A 14,597-nucleotide genomic window follows, 5' to 3' on the forward strand; every position below is an offset into this window, starting at 1 on the left:
TGGCAATTACCTCGGCAAAGAGGGTAAGTGAGCTTTAAGCTCTTAGTTCAAAGACCCCATTTTTGTCCATTCATGCTATAAGAATGGTGCTTTTCTGCCTAAGGTGGTTACTCCTTTCCATCTGGGGCAGTCTGTTACCCTCCCTTCCTTCTATCCTCCCCCTTCCAAGGAGGAGGAGAGACTTCACCGCTTCGAGCCTAAGAGGGCGGTGAGCTTTTACCTGGACAGAGAGTTCAGGTTGGATGACCAGCTGTTTGTTGGATTTGCTGGCTGCAAGAAGGGGAAGGCGGTGCACAAGCGCACGCTCTCGAGATGGATTACCCTCTGCATTAAGATCTGCTACGCCCTGGCGGGTAAGGAACCTCCAGAGGGTATAAGAGCTCACTCTACTAGAGCAAAGTCTTCTACACCTGCTTTGTCTAGGGGTGTACCTGTTGAGGATATTTGTAGAGCGGCGACTTGGGCCTCCCTCCACACTTTCACGAAACATTAATGTTTAGATTCTGAGGTGAGGAGGGACGGCCACTTTGCGCGCTCTGTCCTCCAGGACATTTTGGTATAGGAGAGTGGACACCCTCCTCCGGGAGTGGGGACTGCTGTGGGACTCTATTCACAAGGTGAGGAATCCACTGGCAGATGTATCTATCAGTAACGCTTTTTCTGGTAGATACAATATCTGCCTGTGGATTCCTCACTGACCCACCCGCCTCCCCGTTGTCCTCTCTTCTATACCCGAATTACTGTAATGTATATATTTTTATTGTGAAAGGAAATGTTTATTACAATTAGTTTTCCTGCATTGGCTTCACACTGTGTGTGTTATCTTGACATTTGTGTACTATGTATATATATCTGCTGTCATCGATCTGTCCATGTGCCTCGAAGGCACGGAAAAAAGGGCGTAACTGATGTCATCACGCCGGCGTGGGCCTAATATGGTGTCGGTGACGTCAGCCGAGTCGCGCGCGATGCCGTGCCTCTGTCACGTCGTCGCGAAGCTACAAAAAGAATTTCCGAATGTTGCTGACGCAAGGGGATATTCACAAGGTGAGGAATCCACAGGCAGATATTGTATCTACCAGAAAAAGCATTACCGAAGGTAAGTAACTTGTTCTTTTCACTTCTATGCTCGTTCAGTGGTGTGATGTTGGCGGGTTGTGTGACTTGTGCTCCTTGTTGGTGTGTTTAATTTTGAACATGGTTTGTCTATAGTTGTACTGTATTTAATTTGCATGTGGGCCATTGTGCCCATCCCTTCCCCCCCCCCCCCCGTTCCCTGCTTCTTCCTGGTGCTGTTGTGTCTGTAATTTTGTTGCTCCACACATAAATACATGTAATGAACAAATTAAAATAGTTCCTAGATTCTTTTAGGTTTCAAAACTTCTCTGTTTTTTTTTACATTAATTTTCCATAGAAACAGTTTCTTTAATATTCAAGGACACATAGAAGTAAGAAGTGCAACGTATTCTATCAACACACTTTCTATAACATTCTACAACACGTGCAGGTTAAAAGTACATTTTTTTTATTTATTTTTTTAAAACCTAATGATATTTTTTGCAACATTTTCTCGAACATTTAACAGCACGGGCAGGTTAAAAATTCTGATTGTTTTAAATTGGAACAGTGCCTTCCAAATGCAAGTAGCAGGTGTGGTTGAGTTGAGCAAATTTTATCCTAGGATATCTACTCCACGTTTAAACTGCTTTTTCTTAACCAATCACAAAGATGCTTTTCCACAAAACCAATGTGCACCCTACTTAAAAAAAACAATGCTTTCCTCTCCCAATTAGGTATTGTTTCGTATGGCAAAAAAAAGTAGTTCTCCATCTTTAAACATATCTCTTATTCTACTAATGAACTGCATGAGTTACAGCCCTCTATCCAGTCCTCCCAGCCAAACCTTCAAAATGCTAGTGTGGATCGTAGGACATAGTTATGTTTTCTGGTGCAAGAGGTATGGAGAACAGAGATGTATTGACTTAGACCTATGTTTACAAAATGTGGACATTAAATTGTTTGGACTGAGGATTGAAGTGGCACCAATTGTTGCCTTTGGTTAAAACCTGTTTGCATCTCAAACACCCTGACCTCATGATTGTGCACTGTGGTGGCAACGACCTAGGTACATTGACTGGGGTAGGTTTGCAAATACTAATGTTGGACACCGTTCGACAATTGATGTTGCTTTTGCCTCAAACTGTCTTTGTATATTCCGATATATGCCAAAGACAGAAGTGGAAATGGTGAAACCAATTATGTCCTCAGATTGAAAAATCCAGGAAGAATGTCAACAAAGCTGTGTCTGCATACCTCAGAGACCATAGAATCGGGTCGATCTACAACAACAACATACGTTTTGATATGGCTGATATCTACAGAACTGACGTAGTATACTTCACAGATCAGGGAAATTTTGAAGCTGTGCATCCGCACTTAAATGTAGCTTCAACTAATGAACACAAGGGCTATTTTTAGAGCTGCCTTATATTCCCAATATCGGTTCGCTGAGTGACAACAGCGATCCGACTAGCACAGGGAGACCTGCAGGCCGTCGAGCAGCCTCGCAGAGGGACACCTGCGGCCCTGAGAGAGCTACGGGCCGTCGGCTCAGCTCTCACAGTGTGAGCTATGGACCGTTGGCTCGCAAACGCACACCAGCGTGCTGGCTCTCAGAGGGAGAGGTCGGCTCTAACTCGCAAAGGGACACCCCCATTTACACCATTCACCCCCAAACTTTCAATATAGGAGCTAATAAAAAATGTGAAACTTTTTGGATAGTTTCATAAGATTAGTCAAACAACGCCAAAGTTACAAGCACATGGAAGACTCCACAAGGGGGGCCACGCAACCCCCCTCCCAACATAAGTGAAGCCCCTGGGCTGCGCAGACCCCAGCGAACCCCTGCTATTATTTTTTAAGAAATACCCCAGAACCTAGCCCACCCAAGGGCCTCATTAAAATGAAACGCAAGAACCCGTGACCCCAGCGTGAATTTCAGACCCCCTGCGAGCCCCTACTATTATTTTTTAAGAAATACCCCCGGAACCTAGCCCACCCAAGGGCCTCATTAAAATAAAACCTGTTGCCTGCTAAAATCTTGAGCGGGAATTGCAAGAATTTGGAGCCTTTTACTAGACATCTTCTAGAACTCTCCTTCAGTTCAGGCAAGGTGCTGAAAGCTTGGAAGGAGGCAGTGATGCTCCCTTTGGAAAATAAAGCGAATGTAAGCATGGACCAGCTAAACAACCTGCGCCCAATTTCACTCCTACCCTACTTTGCTAAGATCGCGGAGAAGGTGGTCAATCAACAACTGTCGGCCCATATTGACACTCATAATCTACTGCAGCCCACGCAATCTGGCTTCCGCGCTCTACACTCAACGGAGTCAGCTTTGCTTTTCTCCACTGAGACTCTTTGGAGATATGTGGATGAGGGTCAAACAGCGGCACTTATTCTTCTTGATTTAAGTGCCGCATTCGACAGTGTGGCACATCACACTCTGCTGCAGTGTCTAAGAAGGGGAAGAGTGGCGGAGAGGGCATGGCAATGGCTGAAATCATTTCTCCATGACCGCAGTTTTCGAGTAGCACAGGGGCCGTATAGGTCCAAACCCATAAGCTTGAATCAAGGGGTTCCTCAAGGGTCTAGCCTCAGTCCTAACCTCTTCAATCTCTATGTGGCTCCTGTGGCTGAGATCACTGATAAATATGGGGTGGAAGTTGTGTCTTATGCTGACGACACTCAGCTGGTTGTGACCATGGCACAGCCAGCAGAGAGTGAGGCCAGCAATTTCACATCCTTCTTACAAGACCTTGCGGTCTGGATGGCCAGCAATTGTCTTCGTTTGAACGGTGACAAAATTGAGGTGCTGATAGTTGGAAAGGCACAGTCAGTCTGGACCTCCGCATGGTGGCCCCAGACGCTTGGTCCACTCCCCACACCAAGTGAGCAAGTTAGGGATTTGGATTGATTCTAAAATTTCCTTTGAGTATCCCACAAGACGTGTTGCGGGCACCTGCTTTGGTATTCTTCGGGGCCTGAGAAAAACTCTGGACCTACTACCTATCACAGCTAGAAACTCCTTAGTCTATGCCTTGGTTACTACAAGGCTGGACTATGGCAATGCCCTCTATTTGGGAGCTAATGTGAAGTGCCTCCAGAGGCTTCAGGACATCCAGAATGCAGCAGCCCGGCTGGTATTGATGCTGCCTAACAGAGCTCCTTCTAAAAAAGCGCTGGAGACTCTACACTGGCTGCCTGTTAAGGAACGAGTGCAGTTTAAGGCCCTGTGTATCAGTCACCGGATCACACAGGGGAGGGGTCCTCGGTATCTTCTTACTCCCCACAAGCCGATTCGGCATCTAAGATCTAGTAGTGGGGGGTGGGGCCCTAGTGAAGGTCCCTAAAGTCAGAAGAGCAAGAATGGGAGGACGATCGTTCCGTGTTCTGGCAGCCCAAATGTGGAATGGATTACCCCTCAAGCTCCGTTTGGAAACCTCAGAGGTGGTCTTCCATAAAGGGTTGAAGACCCACTTATTCCTGAGGGGATAGATCTTAGAGATGTGCAGGAGTATTGGAGACTTGATGGCGGGGGAAGGTTGTGGGGGGATCATGCTTTAGCGCGGGGACACACTGGCAAGTGTAACCAAGCTCAGTTACATACAGACATACATACATACAAAACACGAGAACCTGCGACTCCAGAGCGAATTTCGGACCCCAGGGGACCCCTGCAAGCCCTTGCAATTATTTTTTAAGAAATACCCCCGGAACCTAGCCCACGCGAGGCCTCATTGAAATGAAACGAGAGAACTCGCGACCCCAATGCGAATTTTTGCCGATTTTCTTTATTTTTTCAAAATTATTTTTTTTACCCCCTGAGCACACCTAGGGGGTTAGAGTTTTTCTACCCTACCCCCTTCTCTTGTTTATACCTTAGTTTCTCTGTTTTCGGGTGACTCGCTTCTACCGAGCCACAAGATGGGTGCCAACACTTCCTGGTTTGGAGCGCTAGCAGCCAATTACAGTGAAGCTCGCGCACGCGACTTAGACCCCCGCCCAGATATTGACATTAATATTTTTCGAATTTCTCAGCAACTACTGAACGTATTTACACCACTTTTAAAAAAGGCAGCTTTCTAACCCAAGCACTACCTTTCTGCCAAATTTGGAGTAATTCCGTTCAGTAGTTTTGGCTGTAGCCTTGCACAAAGTTTCCAATGGGAAATTACTCTTCCTCAAAAACTACTGAAGTGATTTACACCATTTGAAAAAAGGTTGCTTTCTGAACCAAGCTCTACCTTTCTGCCAAATTTTGGGTAATTCCGTTTAGCAGTTCGGGCTGTAGCTCTTCGCAAAATGTCCTATGGAAATTAACATGGAAAAATCTACTTTTGGGACCCCTCTTTTTTCTCAGCCCCCCTTAACGAATCACCCCCAAACTTTCAGAATAGGAGCTGACCTGGATAGACTTTTTTGGGGGGAGAATTTCAGGAAGATCCGTCAAACGATTCCAAAGTTATTAGCAAATCAAAAAATGCTTTTCCTATGGAAACTAGGTTCTAACTATAACTACCTACTGGCGACCACCAGTAGGTAATATATGTATTGTATCTACCTCAAAACTGTATCAACATATCCTAATGTATACTTAGTTTACATACAGTGACTATGTATCTATATTTACTCCAAATGTAACTCATGTAATTTCTGCTATTCCAACTCTGTGAAGAGCGCTCCGATACTGTCAGGTCACGTTTGCACTATACAAAACTCAGTAAATAAATAATTCTTCCTTGTGATCTTCTGATGTTCTATCTGTTTGGATTATTCTTCCAAATTGAGGAATATACACTGTATTTAAAAACAGATTCACTTAAAGCCAAGGAAAGTGCAATGGTTCAAGAAAACTAGATGGGGTTTTGCAGCAAACTTAAATTCACACTCCTTTCCTCTTTTTAATGCCTAGGTATATAATTTGAACACCGTGGTGTTGTCCCCAAGCTAGGGCCCACTGTCCCTGCCTTGCAGCTGGGTCTGTGGCACATCACCCTACAACAAAAGTAAAACATCAACTTTCAGCTCATTGGCTGTCTGGGAAGTGAACTAGTTGCTTTGAACAATAGTAGGTTATGACTGCTCCAAATCTGATGTGTTCCAGGTAATCACTCATCCTGTGAGGTAGAGGCAAAAACATGCACATTTAGAGTTATTTTTCTTGCTAGATTCAAAGTTTTAGATATACTTCATCTTGTGCATGGTCATACCGATTCAGTAAAAGGGTAAATCCTCTTTAAATTAACATTTCAACATGTCGAGAAGGCAATTCAGGCTTGAGGTTTTTGGAGACATAGAAGAAGGATAAGACCGGTACATACAGCTAGCAGAGCTGGGGAGCCCCGAAACCAGAATGAGAGCATGACATAATGAAGGCCGGCTGAAGGATCAGGGTAATCCGATGTGAGAAAGTACCCCTTCTTGACATAGTCACCCCCATTTTCTGCCTGGTATTTCATGCAACTTTGACTGAAGCGCAATGCGTTCCTGCTAATCTAGTCCCCCAGTGCCGTGTTCTTTCCCAAAACCAAGGTACTGTTCAATTGTTCCCCAATTGGCAATTCTTTTTGCACCTCTGTAAGTCCCTAGTAAATGGTACCTAGGGCATGGGTATTACAAAACTCATGCAGACTGCCATGGCAGACTGCATGGAATGGTGCACACAAAAGTGAAAACACTGCATGGAAACTACCCAGTGTGCCATGCCCACTGCATGCAATATTTGTAAGTCACCCTACAGCAGGCCTTTCAGTCCTAAGGCAGGATGCGTTAAATTACATGCAAGGACATATCTGCATGAGCAGATATGCCCCTGCGCCTTCTTGTCCAAATGCTAGATAGTACAACTCAACGTGGATAGTGACGCTCAAATCAGCGGCATCCCCCTGGGCACAGCCTAAAGCCTGCAGGTAGCAGGGTCTGAATGTTCAATAAACGTTTCAAGAAAGTAAGAGTTGGTCAAATGAACTTGCATGAACTATATTTATTCATGGAGTATCAGTGTTTCATCTAAAAAAAATTCACATGGTTGAATGAACAATCCATCTGTTAGTTCAAACAGTTTCCGATTCATTTCAGGCAGGACGCCCTTCGTCAGGGGTGGCATCTGTAAAATTAACAAGCGAAAGAAAAACTGGTTGGTCACCAAACAAAAACAGGGAGACCACATGCCAATCACTTCATTCAAAGCGTGGGATTAATACAATATACAAAATTATACTTGGAGCTTCAATATATGAAAGTGCCCAAACTCCTGCATCAAATGTGTGAAAACCGCAAATGTCAATGCGCATATGTGAGCGATATAAACAATGTCTGGGTTACCATTGGAATTGTGTATGTTAGTAAATTCCATGACGTGGTGAAACGTGTGGTTAGAAAGACAATCGTGAACAGCGACTGCACAAATGAAAAACACCTGTGTGATAGAGACAAAGTATAAAATGTAAATAGTCGGTTCTAAAAAGCACGTCGCGAGTGGCAACGATTAAACCTGCATTCGATGTCTTACTATGTAACTACGTGACTGCTGGCGAGAATCGGGAAAGTCCTGGCATTCAAAGCGCCTGTGCAATTGTTGAAGAATTTGAGTGTGCGGTGTCAAAAAAACTGAAAAAGGACTCAAAAGGATTAGTGGCCAACACCCGGAAGGTGTAAGCACCATCTTAGAATGTGAAAGCATAGGAAAGTTAAACGGGTAAAAAAATTAAGCTGATTAATGCTGGCGACGTTACACAGTGAAATAAAATAGTGAATAACGTGAGGAGACATGCTGTAGATGTGCGTTAGTCAAAGCGGTCTTGTGTATACGCATGTATCAAGAAGCTCATGAAAGTCGCTCATGAATGGATCAGAATCTAAATGGATAGAACTGGCTAATGGTCGTGAAAGTGTACGCGTGGAGTGTGAGATGGATATATTACTGTGAAGAAAGATGCATGTAGATTCTGTGTCTGGAAATGAACTGATTTGTAAGGGCATGATGTGCGAGTTCAAACATAGCAAAAAAAGGAAATAGGACAAGACGAATATTAGAATCATGGTAAGACTGTCAAAACATTAATAAATGAACTAAGATAAAACAGATACAGGAATCATAAAGAGACAAACAGAAAATTAGTAAATGAACTATGCAAAAGGATGTGAATGACATAAAAATATATCCATGGGATGATTGATAATGGACAGGTTAGGCGAAAAAGGAGGGTTCACAGACAACAAAGAGTCACTGCGTGTAAAGAATACACACAACAAGAGATTCATAAATAGCATAGAAATTCCATGCGGTCATTGAGACCGTTAGGTTTCGTGGAGTCCAGAAACTTAATCCAATGGTTTTCTCTCTGTAAAGGAAAGTTGTTGTCGTCTCTGCCCTCACTTTTTTCTATGACTTCCAGAACTGCAAATTGTAACTGGCGGATGTTGTGGCGAGTCGCCATGAAATGTTCAGCAACAGCTGATTTTGTGTTTCTGGTGCGGATATTACTCGTGTTCATTCGGGTTTTGACCTTTCTTTCCGTTTTCCCGATATATACAAGGCCGCACGGACATTTCAACATATGTATAACGTTCTTGGTGTCGTAAGTTGCATTGATCTATAATTTGATTCTGGAGCCTTTCATGGGGTGCGTGATAGTCGTGCCTTTGATGATGTTATTACAATTGCTGCAATTGTAACAGGGTGTGTTCCCTCTATAGGTTGATGGTTTGGTAGTTGGAAGTTTGTCCGTAATTAATTCTTTGATGTACACCTTCAAGAACAACAGTAGTTGTCCGTGTTCTAACCCACCACAGATAGTACAAGTGAACAGGGAAGCCATCTTGAGTACATGTACGGGACACTGGTCATTATGAGTGCCCCAGCTGCATGATGGTTTCACTGAAACCTATAGTGTTTGGTATCAAACACCACATCTTAATAAAGCTGTACTGATGTCAGTACTATATTTATTAAGACAAGCACCCTGAGGGCACCTTATAGGGCCCCCTGAAAACCTACCAACCTCTAGTGCACTGGCTGACTTCTGTGACAAGCTTGCCACTACAGCCACGTTTCAGAACCCCTGGAGGTGGGATCCCTCGCTCTCTGAAGCCAGAATCCATGCCTGCTCTGGCCAGAGGTGTTGTCACCTTCTCCAAGCAGAATGGCTAATAATCAGCATATCAAGGCAGGAGACTTCAAAGTCCTCTGCCACCTTTGATATGCCACCTCTGCTTCCCTGAAATGCCACTCCTGCTCAGGGGAAATGCCACCCCTGCCTAGGGCCCATTTAGCACCAGGACAGGTGGTAAAATTAGCTAGTCAGGAGGTGTGTTCACCATCAAGCTAGTTACAAACCTAAATTGTAGTTACTGAAGTGAACACGAAAAGTAGAATTCCACCATCTTGGTTTTTGGTGAAATTAGATACACTGGGTCAGGGTTATGCCCATTCCCCACAGGAAGTGGTCATATAGGGAGGTGGTGTAGGCACCCAAAGGTAAGTAGCCCATTAGCTACTAACTTACACTCCCCTTAACACCCCTAAATTGAGTATTTAGGTGGCACCCTTGACACCATGCACTCCGATCCGAAGGACGCAAGAAGAGGACTACAAAGAAGAGTGAAGAAGCGAGAACGGAAGACCAGCAGCAGACCTTTTGGTGCCAAACCCTGCCTACCTGCACCTGTCCTGACAAACTAACGACTCGTGCTGCTGTGCATCCGCCAAGAACCCCAGTGTCCTACCAGCACTTTACAAGTTGCCAGCAGTCTCCCTTGGAGTAGAGGAGCTACTCCCCTGCAACTTGCAGGCTCCAAGCAGCAAAGTATGTCCATTGTTCTGCAGTCCCACCGACACAGCAGATGCCAAGGAAGAAGCCATCGTTCTCTAGAAGGTCAGATCTATCTCCTCATAGAGTGCGAGGTTGCACAGCACCAATCCCTGGGGTATCAGACACATGGAGTCCAATTCAGACTCCAATACTGAACAGCCGTTGAGTAATGCCAGCACTGCAGAGATGCACTTCGAGAGTGGCCTAGCTGTCCTGCTTTTATCCCTTCCACCAGTCAGACTGACAATCGTGAGCACCTGCGACACACAAGCCCAGCCGACCTAACCACTCTTCACCTGAGTGCCCCAGCTCGGGTTCCGAAGAACCAACTGTGCTTCCTTGCTCCCAGGACCTTCAAGAACCAAGCCCCCATCGGGAGCTCCCGAACTTGTCCCCCACTGCAGGCTGTTTCTAGGTGGCTTCCCCTCTCTTTTAGTGTAGTACACAAAGCTACAAACCCGACCAGCACCTCTGCACCCAAACAATCCAGAGCAGGTAAAGACTAACTACTGGTGGTTCTTTGGATCTTGGCCTCCTACCACTTTAAGTCCTGAAGGAGACCTCCAGAAACCTATTGCAAGTAACCGTATGCAGTATATGCTCCCCCCCCCCCCCCCCCCCCATAGGAAAGCATTTCTATGGAGAGACGCATTTAAGTGAACATTTTACTTAACTGTAAAGATTGATAACTCGTAAAGTACTTACTTGATTAGGAAGTTCTTGGTGCTGAAATTTGTATAAAAATGTCTTATTTTATAAATTGGTCTCTGTTTTTTTTTTGGGAGTGTGTTGAAATGTATTGCCTCTGTGAGTACAACAAATGTTTAGCACTACCCTCTGATAAGCCTAAACTGTTAAACACTACCACAAAAGAGAGCATTTGGGGTGATTACTTGTGCCTCTGTAAACCCAATGGGGGTCGCCTGTACTCTCTGTGCCGTGTATCTCTTTTGGTGCACTATGTAGAGAGCCGACTTCCCACACCAGAGTTATCTGCTTGCAAATATTGGAGCCAGACTAAAAGACATCACTAGGAACAGCAAGAGACAGAAATATGCATACAATGGTAGCTGGAGGATCACGACACAGTGACTAGCTAAATTAAGGGAAAACAGTAGGTGGTAGAAAGAGAAGACTGAAATAGTGCATTATGATCTTTTACATGGCCCTTCCTCTTCTACCTTTCTCCAGCTCCGCCTGTGCCTTAGTTGGAGCCTATTACTCAAAGGCAGAGAGAAGATACAGGAGTTAGCAGGACGGATTCTGAGAAACACTCACCATGCACATACATAACATTGCACCAGTGATGCACCCCTCTTTTTACCCACTGCTCATACTGCAAGATTATCTGTCCCTAAAGCGCTCAGCTGCTGAAACGTGGAGTCTTCGAGTAAACGTGCGACCCCTTCACCTCCAAATGTTTTTTAGCCAACAAAATGTTACGTTCCGAGACTTGCAGTTTTATTCTGCATGGCGGTTGTAGTGCTTAATTTAGGATTTAAAAAAATAAATGCCAAGGCTCTCGTCAGGATGCCACTGCAGCTTACATTACCTATTGCCCTTGCCACCACTGCTCATGATCGTATCAACACAACTACTAACCATTACACTCCTACAAGCGCGACAACTCGGACTCTTTTACGCCTCCGAAGTTATAAGAATGGCTTTGACAGAAGGCATTAGTCATTTCTAATGTAAAGACAGTAACACTGTTAAACTAAGGCCAAGTAACAAAGGTGAGAGAACCTACGCAGGGTGGCATCTGCTCATGTATCTAAAAATAGCTGCATTTGGTGCGTGGGAAGATAAAATATTCTCATAGTTAAGCTTTTGTTATTTTATCATTTGTATGTAGTATATGTTAATGGCACCAAACATATACATGGAACGTTTAAGGTCTGATCAGCTTTAAACACTGGATAATATGCAACAAAATGGCATCGAGTAGTTACAGTATTCTGTTTTTACCATACAGCGTCATGTCCCTGAAAAGCCCAGTTAGCAGCACTGCGGATAGGGTTTTAGGCAACATAGTATATTGGATTCTGGGACTTTTACTTTTGCTACTTCCAAGCAGCACTGTTGAAATGATCCAAGGGCCCAGATAAACGTTCATGTGCTTTTAAAACAAAGTTTACACATCATCTCTGCAACACCGATATCTTTTTTGAGGAGCATCTGTATTAAGCATATGAACTAAAAGCTAGTTACATTTGGTTACAACTTACGATATATCTAGTGGATACGAAATCTTGCCGATTCCTCGCTTCATTAGGACGCCTGGGATGCCCTCCTCACTTCCAGAGAGGAACTACGTTGGCACAGAGATGCACGACAACTACCAGCTGGAGTACTACTTTCAAGGTACAGTCTGTCGCATGGGGAATCTGCAGTTAAGAGTTTCCGCTAGAAAGATCATTACCAAAGGTAAGTACCTTGTTCTTCAAATCCCACTGATGAAAAGAGTGGTCGGGAAGGTGGGTGGGGGTCAAGTAAAGCAAACTCTTTAAAACAAAAATACATCACTAATTTCACTCTAAACGCCTATAGTTGGCCGTACAAAACAAAGGGAGAGTGGCCAAATAACCCTTAACTGTAGCCACAGCCAGAAACGTCTGTGCAAGACAACACAGATCACATGATATCAGAAAGATGAGATTTAGGGCTTCCGACTCTGAAGTAATTTGTTCATGTGATTCCCAAAGGTTGATTTGTTAGCAGGCTTCCTGGCAGCCAAGATGATGTCTAAAACTTCCTTAGGATGGGAAAAGGACACTGCCTGGCACCATTCAGTCTCCACTTGTACAGCCGCAGTGTTTGGGGCTCAGGGTGTGGAACCAGACCACCATACTGCAAGAACAAGATTAGACTGTGTGGTAAAGGGAGCAAAGTATTAAATGCCAGCTGATCAGCATACCAGATCCTCATTGGCTGATTAGGATCAGCTGTGCTCCTACTGTATACAAAACTTTCAATGGAAGCAGAGTCAGTGGCTACTTGTACAGCAGACCCTGACTAGATGAACCTAAATGCATCCCCAAGAATCCATTCAGTGAGAAATGTATAGCACAACACAGAGGACATTCCCTGTTCAAGGCTGAGGTGAATGAGGCTGTGGAAATCCCAACATGGAGATCACAGTCACTTTACTTGTCTCCAGCGAGAGAAGAGCCTCTGCTTTCACATGGAGGGAGCCTGAAAAATAAGCTGGTAATGGGGAAATTACCCATCACTGCACCCCCTTCCAGAGGTGAATCATCTCCCAATACAGGGTCAATAACCGCAATCTTCTCAGTCAATTGATATATTAGATGGTGCTGGAACGGTCTAGAATCGGATTGTTGCCATCTGAGATGGAGGCAAGAAATGCCTTTAAGACCATATGGACAGCCAACAACTGCAGCACCAAGAACTTGGGCCATCAGGTCACCCAATTGGCATCGGAGGCCAATAAAGCAACATTTGTGATTACGTTAGCCTGTTTTTGACGAGGGCTAAAGAAAATGGTTGAAGGAGTCTATTCACTAGTGCAGATCTGATTGGATGATAATCTACACTGAAGCGAAGAAGCAATGCTTTGGCAGTCATGTGGCACCAACAGGATGTGTGAGGCACATCAAATATAAGACGTGTTGAATCACGATCCTTTCTCAGTCATAAAAAATCTATTGAGTAGCCACAATCTTTTGAGGAAAAGTGATCATGTTCTCCAGTATTGGATCTTTCATAGATTAAACATACTTTAATCATTCCCAGTCGAATTAGGGTACAATAGTAAAGCAGTATGTAATAGTAGAATAGGCTCTAATGGCAATGCAAAGTCAGTTTACTATCTTACGAATGTCCTTTAAAAAAAAAAAAAAAGGGACCAAACTTCAAATAGAACCCATCAGACGATAGCACCCTCTCAAACACTCCCAAATGAGGCGGAGTCCCTCAGATTTTCTACTGCACGTGCAAAGGGAGTCTCCCTGAGCTCTACTCAATTTCTTTCCTCTTTCTACATCTACAATGTCTGAGTCTTCTAAGAAAGACCTCCTGAGAACCTCCAAGTCCCGTGGGAATAACAGGCTACATGTGGATGATCCACAGAGACTGTCTCTACACTTATCAGGTGAAAGAGTGCAACATTTGTCGGATCTTTTCTTCTAAAACCTTAAGAGACAGGGAGGGGAGGCTACTTCTGTGGCTACAGAAGTCTAAATCCCAAAAAGGCCAGCCATACGTCTGCAAGACCCCACAAAAGGTCAAGATCCTCTAACCATGGGTCTTCTGAGTGAAGTAAAAAAGACCTTGAACGTACATCATAAAGACCCTCTGAAAAAGGAGAAACAAGCTGATCTCCATAGGGTTGCCCTTCTCCCAACCTTCTACTGTATCTGTGAAGAAACGGGAGCAAAAACGTTCTCCCTCAGAACTATCAACGACTAAAAATCCTTTCAGAACGTAACCACCGTATCATCCACAAGGCTATCATCGTCAGGAACCTTGACTCTGGCAGCTATTAATGCTCCAATTTGGTCAGCAAAGATGATCTCCACTAAGTCACCATAGATGGCGGAGTTGACCTCGACCGCACAGATGTCAACAGCGGCGCAGTCGACAATAACAGACAATAGCAGCACCACCAACTTTAGCACCGTCGACGACACCACCAACGATACCGCTGACAAGGAAATTTACAGTCAATGCCCCATTTAACATTCACAGTCGACTAGACAGTCA

This window comes from Lissotriton vulgaris, unplaced genomic scaffold (assembly GCF_964263255.1).
Source record: "Lissotriton vulgaris unplaced genomic scaffold, aLisVul1.2 SCAFFOLD_750, whole genome shotgun sequence".
NCBI classification, from domain to species: Eukaryota; Metazoa; Chordata; class Amphibia; order Caudata; family Salamandridae; genus Lissotriton; species Lissotriton vulgaris.